Raw genomic sequence first — 14,088 nt, 5'->3', positions numbered from 1 at the left:
TAGAAGAATGTAAAAAAAGGAAGAAGAAGAAGAAGAATGTAAAAAAAGGAATAAGAAGAAGAAGAAGAAGGTAAAAAAAGGAAGAAGAATAAGAAAGAAGAAGAAAGAAGAAAGAAGAAGAAGACATACATGTCTGGCAAAATATAAATGAGGCTAACATAGTCAATATCTTTGTAACTCCTAACGTCTTTAAAAAAAAAGTTTAATTCCTGCTATTCCATTTGATTGGGCTAAACCTCTATGGCTTTAATGTCTCCTCCACCTCCCACAATACATTCTACATTATTCTTAGTTGTTTTTCTTCATGTAGAATTAACCTACAAGGAAAGAAAGGGTTTTTTTTTAATTCCGATATTTTGGCCCCATTGACTTGCTTTGGTTCCCGGTATCGGAATCGGCGATACCGATACTTTTTTTTAAGATCGGCCGATCCATTCCGATCCGATATTTTCAAGTATCGGCTGGTATCGCTCAACTCTACTGTATACAAATCTAATCCAGAAGTATTATGGCTTAGATTATATGCTGAGTGCGAACTGGCGAATCAGAGGTTAGATTCTAAGTTTTTCAATAGAGAAAGAGAGAGATTAAAAAATATTTTACTGATGGTAGATATATTTCATAGATCTGTGTCAGAGAAATCCAAAAATAATTGTGTGAAGGAAAATAGTGATGTTCCCGAGATTCACTGTAATGTGGAGAAACAGTTACAGGTAGCAGCAGCCATTGAAGGTGACCTTGCAGACGTGGAACAAGATGGAGAAGTAGGAGGAGACTTCAGAACTGACGTAGAGGACGTACAAGGGAAAGACGTACCACTAAAAATAGACGACTCACAGGCCGAAATCCGAAGTAAAGTAAGGAAAAGTTTGCTAAAGATATGCAAAATAATTCCCGCATATAACAATACAATCCATGTTTGTAGAAACTCTGAGGTTTTTGAAAGTTGTGTTGATAAATTTGATTTATCTAACGAGGAGAAGAATCAGTTGTTCAAAATGTGGATCCCTGTAAATTTTGCTAGGAGATTGACTTTAAAGTTATCTGGTGAAACACATGAGAATTTAAATGATAAGGACAGATTAAAGATTCTCATTTTTTGTTCATCAAATGAAAATCATCCAGATATTGATATTCTTCAAAAATTAAGGATTGGTCGGAAGGAATGTATTTTTACGTTCATGTCCATATATGAACGTTTGTATAGAATGCTGAGTGAGAATGTCAAAACACAGTCCCTCATAAGGAGTTTTGTATGCAAATTTTGGTTTTTAAATCCTGCATCTCGTGTTATTGCGTCACAAAAAGATTCTTTGTTTGAATGTGCGCAATCCCTTGATTTTGCCAGAAAACACGAGAATCGTGAAAGGAAAGTAAATTGTGCTAATTTTGTGAAGACAGGCAGAGTAAAATCTTATCAGAAGCCTGTATTAGCAAAACCTTCTAAAATGAGTTTTCCCCAAAATCAAATCTATGAAGAACGAAGAAAATCACATATTTGTTATAAGCCCTATGGAATGATACAAAGGATCACCGAAAAGACACAAATTGAGTTAAGAAAAATGATGAGTTTTGATCTTCTTTCTGTAACAAAGATGGCCGAATTTGACAGACAGAAGCAGGTGGTGAGTGACATCATGGCCTGTAAACTGAATACTCTGCTCCAAGAATCTATCAGCTTTAAAATGGCAAGAACTTTTCAGGATATTTTTTGCAGAGAAATAAGTATGGGTTTAGGAATTGGCTAGAAAAAGTAATTATATATATTGTGTAAAAGTGTTATACAATTAGTGAGTTATATGTAATTATTTTATAGAGTATAATCCTGTAGTTCTATAGTTTGTATATACATATTCATACAGTATAAATAGAGTGTTTGTAGAAGTAGAAATAGTAGAACTGTATTTTTTAATGAAAATTAAAATCTACATCAGTAATAATATTTAAAATTATGAATATGATATTAACCTTATTTTTTATGTTTCCTTAGAATTTTCATTTCAAAGCAGGACTTAATCGGGAAAAATTCTCTTCCAAGGATTTATGCCTTTATTTACACAGGAAGTTGCAATAATTGCATGAATTTATATATTTAACACTGAAATAATATGCATATAACTAATTGCATTTTAAAATGTGTTCTGTGTGTGTGCTTTTCCTACATGGCTTGAATGACAACCACAGCATGTGAAATTTGAACCTTGTTCTAATAATAAGTAAAAGAATTTTTAAGGGGGTCTCAACTTTTGCAAACCAATGGAATTTTTTTTTCAGGCCTAAATGTCAAGTATAGCTATACAACATATGTTTATGTCATGTGGGGAATATTCAAAGAAATATTAAGACTAAATTTAAATAGTTTACAATGCATTGATAATTAGGATAATTTGGGTTAAAATACGTGTATTCATCACACCTTCGTATGTGAGGTATTTGGTTTAAACTTAAATATGTGATACAGTCTGAGTGACAGTGACTGAGTGTATGAGCAGCTGCTGAGTGAGTAATGTGATACGTTTGTGAGGCCTCAGGATCCTGAATGCATGAGAGAAAAAAAAAAACCCAAAAGCTTTTATCTTTAGGAGGAATATGCAGATCAGTTAAATTATTAGAATATTAGGATATATAATGAAATATTATCTATACAACATATATTTCTATATTTCTATAGTAATTATTATTTCTTGATTTAGTTAATAGTGGATAAGTGCAAAGTGCAATCGCACATCAAAATGGTTTATGCAAATTAATTTTTCCAAAGGATAATTTTATGATATTCAAATTAATTTTGATGGTTACACATCTTCAGACAAATAATGGTATAAGCAAGTATAAATTCACATAATTTATACATTGATTATTTTTAATTTTGGTTTTGATAAATGAATTATTTCATAGAACAATATTTTTTGGTATTAAGGGGGAAAATATGTTTTTGATCCTGACTACATCATCACATTTGATTAATACCTCTTCTTCACACATTTTAATAGGAAAAAAATATTAATAAGGTACAATGGTATAAGTATTGGGTATAATAATAAGTATTATAAAGAGTCAGTTCTTTACACTAAGAGAATATTATATGCAAAGGTGCATAATTTATATATTTTGGTAACACAAGTTTATGACAATTATGAAATAATCCAGATCATGGAAATATTAAGGGTATATGTTACTGAAGACATAACTACTCTGCATCAACATAAAGGCCTTATTTTTATTTTTATTTTTATTCTTATTCTTATTTTTAATTTTCAATTTTTTATTCTATTTTTATTTTTAATTCTTACATTTTTATTTTTTCTTTCATCAGTAGTAAAGTAATATCTACTATAGAATTTTGCTTCATTAAATATAATAATGATACGGTTTCATTACAAACAAAAATGTTTCACTTCTGAGTTATATGCAACAATTCTTTTATTCATTCATTCACTCGCTCATATATTCTTATTTTGGTTCATGGCTTTACATTCCTACATATTATTAGTATAATAAATATATTCCTTATTAATAAAGATGACAACACTGGTTACATAAAACACAGTGACACCTATGGGTTGAAAAAGGTAATTACACCTAAGACATAAAAAATGTTCTATCACATGGAAAAAATATGGATAATAATGTATTATCACTTATTATTGGTTTAATATTTCAAGCATTGAAATCTATATATGGTACAAATTCTGATAATAATTATATGGATATTACTGATTGCTATGGTACGCTGTGATATTATAGGATAGGAAAATTAACAGATTTGGTATAGAATAGGGAATGAAGACTTCAAGCAAGATACTGAAATTATATTAATAAAGACTTTTCATATTTCTAAACTTTATTGATTCTTATCAGTTGCAAGAAGAAGAATGTCGCTATCCAGAAGTCCCAGAAGGTAACAAAGCTATGATTTCTCAATAAGACTGTGTTACTTGCAAGTGCAGTATCCACCACTGACAGTCACAAGTGCAATATCCACCACTGACAGTCACGATTAAAGTGTCTAACCTGACAACCAGAGGACGATGATCCTATGGTGCTGAGATGAACTGTGTTATCACGCCCTTACCAAGTTCCAGAGGTTTCTAATCACCTGTAAAGCTTCAATGTAAAGCTGGTGAACAATGAAGGTAATTATCAGGAAGCTACAACCCTGACATGTGTCCTGTGCATTAGGACAAGGACTGGTTATGGTGCTATGTTTAGCAAGGAAGAGTCATTTTAACCCTTGCTTTGCTGACCAAAGACGTCACACCTGTTCAAAGACCAGTGCCGATGGAGGATTCCAGAATATCCAAGGCGAGCCAATGTAAGCCCAGGTTTTTTAAAGGTGACACTGCACAGATATTAAAGCTGCATCTATAAACTTTGTTTTCGTATTAACATTTGAAATTATGGACTTTGATTTGATATACAACACGATTTCTACAACATCTATATGCTAGAGAAAAACTGTGGTTTTAAAAAGAGCCAAGAAGAAGACAGAAGACATCAAAATGACGACCAGATGACATCAGATGATGATGACTGGACCTGAGATGCTTCAATTTAGACTTAGGGAAGTATAATTATACATATTTTATATGAATATTGTTCACGGCTTACCATAACATGAATTCACATCAATTATGTCATTGAGTACTTATAACGGTAATCTGATATTATTATTATTGATATTAAATTATTTTGTCAAAGAAGAAGAAAAGAAGAAAAAAAAAAAGATCTCATTATATTTTGAGGGTTCCAATTAATGTCTGTCTCCCTCAAAAGGGGGAATTGTTAAATATTAATAATCTGTTAATTTCTTATAAGACTCAGTTCTGTACATTGCTTTAGCTTACACGACATAGGCTATTTTTAAGCTTGGCTCATGGTAGAAAGACAGCTCCATATATGTAGAGACCACGTGCTTTAGGAGACGTATATAATTCATGGCTAACTGTAGAGGTCGCTCTTGCTCCCTCCCCATCATGAGACACAGAAGCGAGGATGACATCTCGGCATGGATATAGCATTGAATGGACAGACAGCTGGGATATTACTTGACGGCTATGTGAGAAGCCGAACTGAGAGACAGCAGCCATTTGCTATTCAGGATCCCGGGAAGAAGAAGAATACATGTTGCTTTGCTATGAACTAATGGACAATTTCTCTTTCACCTATTTTTATGTTTTTCTGTAATAATCTTTTCTTTGATGGAAGAAACCAAATAAACCACTACATTTTTATCTGGTAACTAGTCCTGAGTATTTTACAGGATAGGCATTATTTTACACTCACAATCCAGAAATGTCAGTGGCTGGATGAAAGATGCAAGAGTCTGTCTGGATCCCAGAAACTCACTCAGCTTTTATGCACACACACTGATTATTAGCAAACAAGTCACAGGTGAGGATGTTACCTTTAGTAGCCAGTCAAACCCATTTGTGTCATCTTCTGTGCATGTTATCAGGTAAAAATCACCAAGGTATATAAACTTTTGATTAAGGTCATTTGGATGTTTTGGGTTGTCATTATGATTTGAAAAGAGAAAACTCAGTAGTTTTACAGTAAATGGCTTCACCCAATCACTAACCATAAGTAGAGAAAGCGTTTTGGTGTTATCATTAATATTCTCTGAGAGAAGGCCAAGAAAGCAAACATTCTTCCAGGGTATGTAAACTTTTGAGCCCAACTGTATATATTCATGGTCTATGGTGGTACCATTCATTCTGTACATATTTTGCGCACTAATATAATTATTTCACATAGTCTTGTTATTACTTTGAGTCATTTTTTGCTATTTTAATCTGCTATTATTGTTTTGTGTTTCTTTTTGTATTCTGGCTTTTTGACCTATGCTGTGTTTTGCACAACACTTTCTGACTTTCACAGTTATTTGTATGAAACAGAATTTTATATTAAGGGTTCAGCTATAGTACAGGGGTATTATTCCATTGATTGTCATTAGAGTTGAGCGAAACGGGTCGAAAAATTTCAAAAGTCACCGACTTTTGGTAAAGTCGGGTTTCATGAAACGAAACCCGACCCTAGGGTGAGGTCGGCCACGAGCTCGGCGACTTTAGCGCCAAAGTCGCGTTTCAAAAGTTTGTTTTCCGCCCTTTTTCAGCCAATCAGAATCCACGGACACTGTGGGCAACGTGATGACATAGGCAGGGGTCACCACCATCTTTGAGAAGGGCATGCAAGTGATTGGCTTGCTTTGGGGGCGTCACAGGGGGTATAAAAGGGCGTGGACGCCGACCACCATGTTACTCATGCTGATCTCAGAATAGGGAGAGCTGCTGATGATGATGATTCTGTAGGGAGAGCGTTAGGCAGGGAAGAAGACACCAAAAACTGCTTCTGCTGCTAGCGATTTTGCTTGTACAACACACCAGTCACTGTGTGTGCAGTGCAAGTGGAGGCTATATTTTGCTGGATCAGCTGTGTTGGTTGTTAGGCTGCCTTATAAGGCTTCCTGATAGCTGCATTGCTGTTTTCCCACTGCTCTGCAAACTGCTTTTTTAAAAGCAATCCAAATTTTTTTTTTAGTCCTGGTGAGGTACTGAGCGTGCATTTTTTTCACACCATACAGTGGTGTACGCTCCTCACACAGTACCGTGTAACGGCTGTTATCACGGACACAGTGAAGCTATCTGTGTGTGACTCTGTAAGAATAAGTCGAGGACATGTTCCGTTCTTACAGATCTCCACCTTCTAGTTTTGTCTGTTTTTCAAACAGTTAAGTATATTTGCTGTTTGATCACTTTCAAAAGTATAGAGAGACAGCGTGTGTCAGTCCGTATACTTAAAAAACATGGAGCTTGACAACTTTACGGACACCGGACAGCGGTGTATGTGCACGCTCCTCTCTCAGTACCATGTAATGGCTGTTATCACGGCCACAGTGAAGTTATCTGTGTGTGACTCTGTAAGAATAAGTCGAGGACATGTTCCGTTCTTACAGACCTCCACTCTAGGGAGATTCCTATTCTGCCCAATTCTATATACACCTTGTAGTTTGTCATACACTAGCCAATTTCTGCCTGTGACATAGCGGTGTGATATTCACTGGGCCTCACACAATCCAACAGTGTCCACAAGTGTGTTCAGAAATTCTACATCTCCCCTGTCCTATAGTGACATTTTTCACACCTACGACATTGAGCCTGTGACATAGCGGTGTGATATTCACTAGGTCTCACACAATCCAACAGTGTCCACAAGTGTGTTCAGAAATTCTACATCTCCCCTGTCCTATAGTGACATTTTTCACACCTATGACATTGAGCCTGTGACATAACGGTGTGATATTCACTGGGCCTCACACAATCCAACAGCGTCCACAAGTGTGTTCAGAAATTCTACATCTCCCCTGTCCTATAGTGACATTTTTCACACCTACGACAGTGAGCCTGTAACAGAGCGGTGTGATATTCACTGGGCCTCACACAATCCAACAGTGTCCACAAGTGTGTTCAGAAATTCTACATCTCCCCTGTCCTATAGTGACATTTTTCACACCTGCGACATTGAGCCTGTGACATAGCGGTGTGATATTCACTGGGCCTCACACAATCCAACAGTGTCCACAAGTGTGTTCAGAAATTCTACATCTCCCCTGTCCTATAGTGACATTTTTCACACCTGCGACATTGAGCCTGTGACATAGTGGTGTGATATTCACTGGGTCTCACACAATCCAAGAGTGTCCACAAGTGTGTTCAGAAATTCTACATCTCCCCTGTCCTATATACACCTTGAACCTTGTTTTACACTACTATATAGTTTGTGGGATTTTGTGTATATTTTTACCAAAAATGAGGAAGGCTGGTGGAAGAGGCCGTGGAATTGGGTGGTGGTTGCCAGCTGGTAATGATGGTGTTGGTGGTGGATCTGATGGTAGTGGCAAAAGCAAAATAGGACCGAATGCAGGAGGTGTTGAGCCTGCGTCATCGTCTGGCTACACAAGGCCTCGAAGGCTTAGTTTTCTAGGAGTTGGCAAACCTCTTTTAAAGCCAGAGCTTCAGGAAAACGTTTTGGCTTACATTGCTGACTCATCCTCCTGCTCTATTGCCTCCTCTTCTGAAGTTGTAAAAAATAACAGCACTGAGTCATCATTGGAGGCTCATGTTCATGAACCACACCTTTCCTTGTGTCCTTCACCCCAACCAAGACTGAAGGATGACGCAGGCCATACAACTGATTACTCCATGGAGCTGTTTTCACATACCATGCCTGGGTTATCAAGTGAAATGGTGAATTACCCAGGCCAAGATGAATCTGACATGGAGTTCACTGATGCACAGCCACTGATAGATGATTCTGCTGGTACATTCACTCAGAGCACTACATTGTCCTCGCAGTGTAATGAGCCAGATTCTGACCCTGATGAGACTCAGGTGCCCCTTCCCGCATACTATACCACCATACAAGGTGACACAGAGGAAGGTGCACATGACATTGAAGAGGAGGTGATGGATGACCCAGTTGTTGACCCAGATTGGCATCCATTGGGGGAAGAGGGTGCTGCTTCCAATAGCTCAGATGAGGAGGAGGAGCATCCACAGCAGACATCGACATCGCAACAGCTGTTATCTGGCAGGCCAGGAGCACTCCAAAGACAGGTTCCAAAAATCAAAAGAGTTGCTGGACAGCTCGTCCAGACGGTCAAAATAGCACAGCGTGCTAGGCCGCAAAATGTATTCCGAAGTAGGAAGAGTGCAGTGTGGCACTTTTTTGAACAAAATCCTCATGATCAGGCCAAGGTTATCTGTAAGAAGTGTGCAAAGACCTTTAGCCGAGGGAAAAATCTGAAAAATTTGAATACCAGTTGCATGCTTAGACATTTAACCAGCTTGCACTTGCAAGCGTGGACACAACACCAAACCTCTAGTACCACATGTGCAACAGATCACAAAAAAGGTAGTCAGCAACGCTACATTGTTTCTCCAACCGTAAGCCCACCGGTTAGCACAGCAGCAAATGTTGAGGTGTCGTTGCAAGGCCAAAGCAGTCAGGGAATCCCACTGTTATATGAACGAAAGACTAAATCTAGGCCATCAGAAACAACACCAACTCCATCACAATCATCAACCCTCTCTCAGTCCGTCCTGTCCACCGCTAGTTCCACCATATGCAGCTCTCAAGTCCAGCTCACCCTCCCAGACACTATGAGTAGGTCAAGAAAGTACTCAGTCTCTCATCCGCGTACACTGGGTTTGAACGCCCACATTGCCAAACTAATCTCGTTAGAGATGATGCCCTATCGGTTGGTGGAAAGCGCAGCTTTCCGCGAACTCATTGCCTATGCAGTACCACGCTATGACCAACCCAGTCACCACTTCTCTCGCAAAGCCATCCCAGCCCTCCACCATCATGTGAAAGACCGCATTGTCCATGCACTCAAGCAGTCAGTGAGTGGAAAGGTGCACCTCACAACAGATGCATGGCCCAGTCATCATGGCCAGGGCCGTTACGTGTCCATCACTGCACACTGGGTTAATGTGGTGGATGCAGGGTCCACAGGGGACAGCGGTGGTGGGACAGTGCTGCCTAGCCCACGGTATAGGAAACAGTTGGCTGTAGGCGTTCGACCCTCCTCCTCCTCCTCCTCCTCAAGCGAAAGCTCGTCCACAGAGCGCAGTCATGGGAGCACTCCATCTGCAGCTGCCACTGTTGCACATGAGGTGTCCCCCTATCGAGCAGCTAGTGGAAAGCGTCAGCAGGCTGTGTTGCAGATGATGTGTTTGGGCGACAGACACACCGCGGAGGTGCTGGCCGAGTACTTTCAGTGACAAACTGAGTCATGGCTGGGCAGTATACATCTTGAGGCAGGCAAGGTAGTTAGTGATTACGGCCGTAATTTTGTGGCAGCCATAGCCCTTTCAAAACTCAGCCACATACCTTGCTTGGCTCACACCTTGAACCTGGTGGTGCAGTGCTTCCTCAACAATTATCCGGAGTTAACAGCCCTGCTCCAGAAGGTGTGAAGACTGTGCGCGCACATCCGCCGGTCTCCTGTACACTCCATTCGTATGCAGAAGCTGCAGCGATTGATCCACCTTCCCAACCACCGCCTCATTATCGACATTGCAACAAGGTGGAACTCCACCCTGCACATGGTTGAGCGGCTGTGCGAACAGAGGCAGGCCATAATGCATTTGTGGGAGGATACGCGGCCAGGCACTTTGAGAGCAGACATGGAGTTGACAGGTGTGCAGTGGTCAAAGCTGAAAGACCTCTGTAAAGTCCTTCAGGGTTTTGAGGAATGCACATGGCTGGTAAGCGCAGACAACGCCATCCTAAGCATGAGCATCCCACTTATGCGTCTGCTCATGCAAACTTTGACGCACCTTAAGGAGCAGGCGTCTGCAGCCAATGTTGACGAGGAGGAGGGAATCCTTGATGACATTCAGCCATTGTCTGCTCAGGGACCTCTCCTGGACGAGGTGGAAGAATAAGAGGAGGAGGAGGATGATGGGGATGATTACTTAGGGGAGTAGGATGCATCTCGTGGGGCAAGTGAAAATGTTGGCGTGGCAAGGTCTGGTACAGGTTTGTGCGTGACTGGAGGGATGGGAATTTGCCAGAAAGTTCTCCTTCAACCAGCACTCGCAGTGCATCATTGACACCAGGAACATTGGCCCACATGTCAGATTATGCCTTGCAGATCCTAAAAAGGGACCCCCGCATTGCCAAAATGATGAACGATGACGACTACTGGTTGGCCAGCATCCTGGATCCACGCTATAAAGGCAAATTACAAAACATCATGCCACACGAAAACCTTGACCTAATATTGGCTAATAAACAAGCAACTCTGGTAAACCGGTTGGTTGAGGCATTCCCAGCACACAGCAGCGGTGATGGTTCTCACACGAGCCATACGGGCCGGGGGCAGCTTGGCAGAGGTGTTCGTGGTGCACACAGCAGAAGTGGCGTTGGAGTCAGGGGTTTCATGACAATGTTGTGGACTGATTTTTCAAGTACCGCTCACACAACTGGTAATACTGCATCGATGGAAAGTGACAGGAGACAGCAGTTGTCAACTATGGTTACAAACTACTTTTCCTCCCATATCGATGTTCTCCCACACAGGTCATTCCCCTTTGACTATTGGGCCACTAAACTGGACACCTGGCCTGAATTGGCACAATATGCCTTACAGGAGCTCGCTTGCCCAGCTGCAAGTGTGCTATCGGAAAGAGTCTTCAGTGCAGCTGGATCAATCCTGACAGAAAAAGGACCCGTCTGTCAACCCAAAATGTGGATGATCTAACCTTCATTAAAATGAACCATGCATGGGTTTCCAAGGATTTTGTCCCACCTTCCCTTGATGACACATAGGTTGCCAGAAAAATGGCTTGCTTTGGTCCTCCTCCTATTCCGCAAACTTGACCTATTTCGCCTTTTGCAGCAGCTGAATGTCCCACTTCAACATATGCCACTTTGTAAACCGCCCTAACTGGGCTGCCCCCCCCCATGGCCGGGGTCACCACCTAGCGCACGAAACCGTGTGAGTGCCGTTGCCCTGGACAAGTGGGTAGGCCGACTCTTGGGCACGGGCACTGGCACAGGGTCCCTCATAGTGCAATCAAGTGTCTCTGACGGTGGTGGTGCACACCCGCCGTCAGACACACCGCCGTACTATGAGGGGCTCAGTGCCAGTACCGACGCCCACGAGTGTGCCCCCCTTGCTTGGGCAGGGCCCCAGCATTTGCAATGTTTACCTCTCCCTGCTCCTCCGCTGTGTAGTCTGGGCTGTCAAACCCTTCACTGGGAGTGCCACTACAAATTGATTGAACTGAAAGATGATGGTTAAGATGTAGCTATGCCCTGTCCTGCTGGCCGGGCTCTAGCTCCAGATGATCAATGGCTTCCATTTGTTATGGACGTCGACTCACAATGACATGCAGTGGTGGATTATCATCAGCTTTCACAGTTTTCCTACTCACAAATGTGTGACATTCCGGCGCACATTTTAAAATGTGCCCTCTCATGCCAATCAAATAGAATCGCCTACGGCCTGTGGCTTCTGTCTTTTGCACTCCAAAGTTACATGACAGATCATGATAGCCAGTGAGCACCATGTTTACATCGCTCCCTGTGATAAAAATTTGATTGAGATGAGTAACAGTGATGGAATCAATGGAAGTGCGATACAGCAAGACTTTATTCACAAAAAAATGTTTTCACTGTCTCAACACACAAATTAATTGAGGGTCAGCATTGCCTATGAGAATTGTGACGGAAGTTTTTCCCGTGAATAATAATTCCTAGATTTCTGCAATCAATAGCCTTTATGTCAGTAATTGTATGCATCTCATTTCCTATTGCGGAGAGGCTGGACTGTATTACTGAGACAGAAATATATATGAAGATTTAAAAATAACACCAAAAGTATATACTTGTGTACGCCTCAAATGCATTTCCTTTTTTCCACTTTTTAGATTGCTGTGTAATCCATACTGAGAACACGGAGATTTTACATGTTTAAACTATGCTATGTATACCTGCTATCCAGTGATAAAGTACCCTTTCTCAACTTTGTACAATCTGGTCAAATCCATACTGGGCCTGAGAACATCTGAGTCTGCCTCCTGATCTATAGACATATATTTTTAATGTGTAAACTAGGCTACATATATACGTGTTATCCGGTGAACATGTACCCTTTATCAACTTTCTACAATGTTGTTGAATCCATACTGGGCCTGAGAACGGCTGCCGAGCTGTTAAGCAAGCTACAGCACCTGTGCTTTGGACACGTAATTTTTTCAAGAATGACGGTTAGGCCTAACTCCGGAATTGCGGTTGTCCTGAACTTACTGGGAAATCATCGTTCGCGGGGAATAATCTGAATCCCAGATCCCCATCACTAACGGAGTTCAGCAGGTTATCTGCACCTGTAAGCGACAAAAGCTGGTCCTTTCAGTGTAGCGTGCATGCAGCCCTGGACATGTACGGGAATGCTAGACCTGTTATTGCTCGATCTCACGTGCCAGAGCCTCGCTTATCCCTCTAGTAACCTCTTCGCGTACTGCGGGGGCATGCCGGAGTCTCGGTTGTTAACGGAATAAAGCTGAGAAACCGTTAGCATAACTACAAACACACATACCACACCACACACAGAATCGACAAAGCTTTCAAAGTGTGCATCTTTTCTTTAGGTGGCATGGTTGTGGTTTCCCGGGTGGAGTCCAATTAAGCCACAGGCTCCACTCCTGGTGGTGCCCTTTTGGACATTCCTTTAAGGTTCAGCTTTGCAATCATACTGCCCCCGGAAAACAAAAACTTTGCCTTCATGGACGCTGTTTGGAGGTTCGTGGGAATAACGCCGCCCGATCAGCAGTCGCATATGGGTCGCCCTCCCAGGGCTGTGGGGTACTCGGTACCGGGCCGGTGTCAGTGGGATGTGTCACAGCAGCGGTGACCCGGACGGTGGCCCTGGGCGCCCATGTAAATGGCGTGGTTTTAATGGTAAAGAGTTTATATAGATAGTTTGATGCCACCTGTGGTGTTCGGCAACATAGATGTTAGGCCGACGCTGCATGCAGATCCTCTGGGACTGATGGTGTTGTGCAGCAAAGATGGTGAAGCTCCCCACAGGTGGAGCTGGAGTCCCAGGGAAGTGTAGTTATAGTGATGGGGGAAAGGCACAGGCGGTGTAGGTGCTGGTACCCAGATGTAGCGGTGCTGGAATAACTGTAGGACACCAGAGCGTGCAGTTCCAAAGCTTTACTCACAGTCTGCAGGTTACACAGATGCCTGCCTCCGTGCTGTGTCCTCCAGGTCAGGACCTCAGCGAACCTCCGGGACCAAAATGGAAAGCTACCTTCCAACACTCCGCCAACATGTACCTTCCTGAACGTCTCCTTTCTAGCGCTTGTGGGGAAAGCACTCACAGGACCGTGGTTCACTGAAGCGCCTCCTGTCTAACAGATGTTCCTCAGACTTTACTTGTATGGCAGACAGCTGTAGCCTTTTCCTTCTGGCTCCCACACGTCGATGCTGGGGCCTCCAAGCCTTAGTTGGGTACAGAGCATTTATAGCTGCTACTTCCACCGGGTTTCTGCTGCAGGAATGTCAGTGTCCCTA

The sequence above is a fragment of the Dendrobates tinctorius genome, unplaced genomic scaffold (genome assembly GCF_039654945.1).
Source record: "Dendrobates tinctorius isolate UK_male_01 unplaced genomic scaffold, ASM3965494v1 ptg000037l, whole genome shotgun sequence".
In the NCBI taxonomy this organism is placed as follows: Eukaryota; Metazoa; Chordata; class Amphibia; order Anura; family Dendrobatidae; genus Dendrobates; species Dendrobates tinctorius.
The sequence above is the reverse complement of the archived record's forward strand: the minus strand, read 5'-3'. Positions refer to the sequence as shown.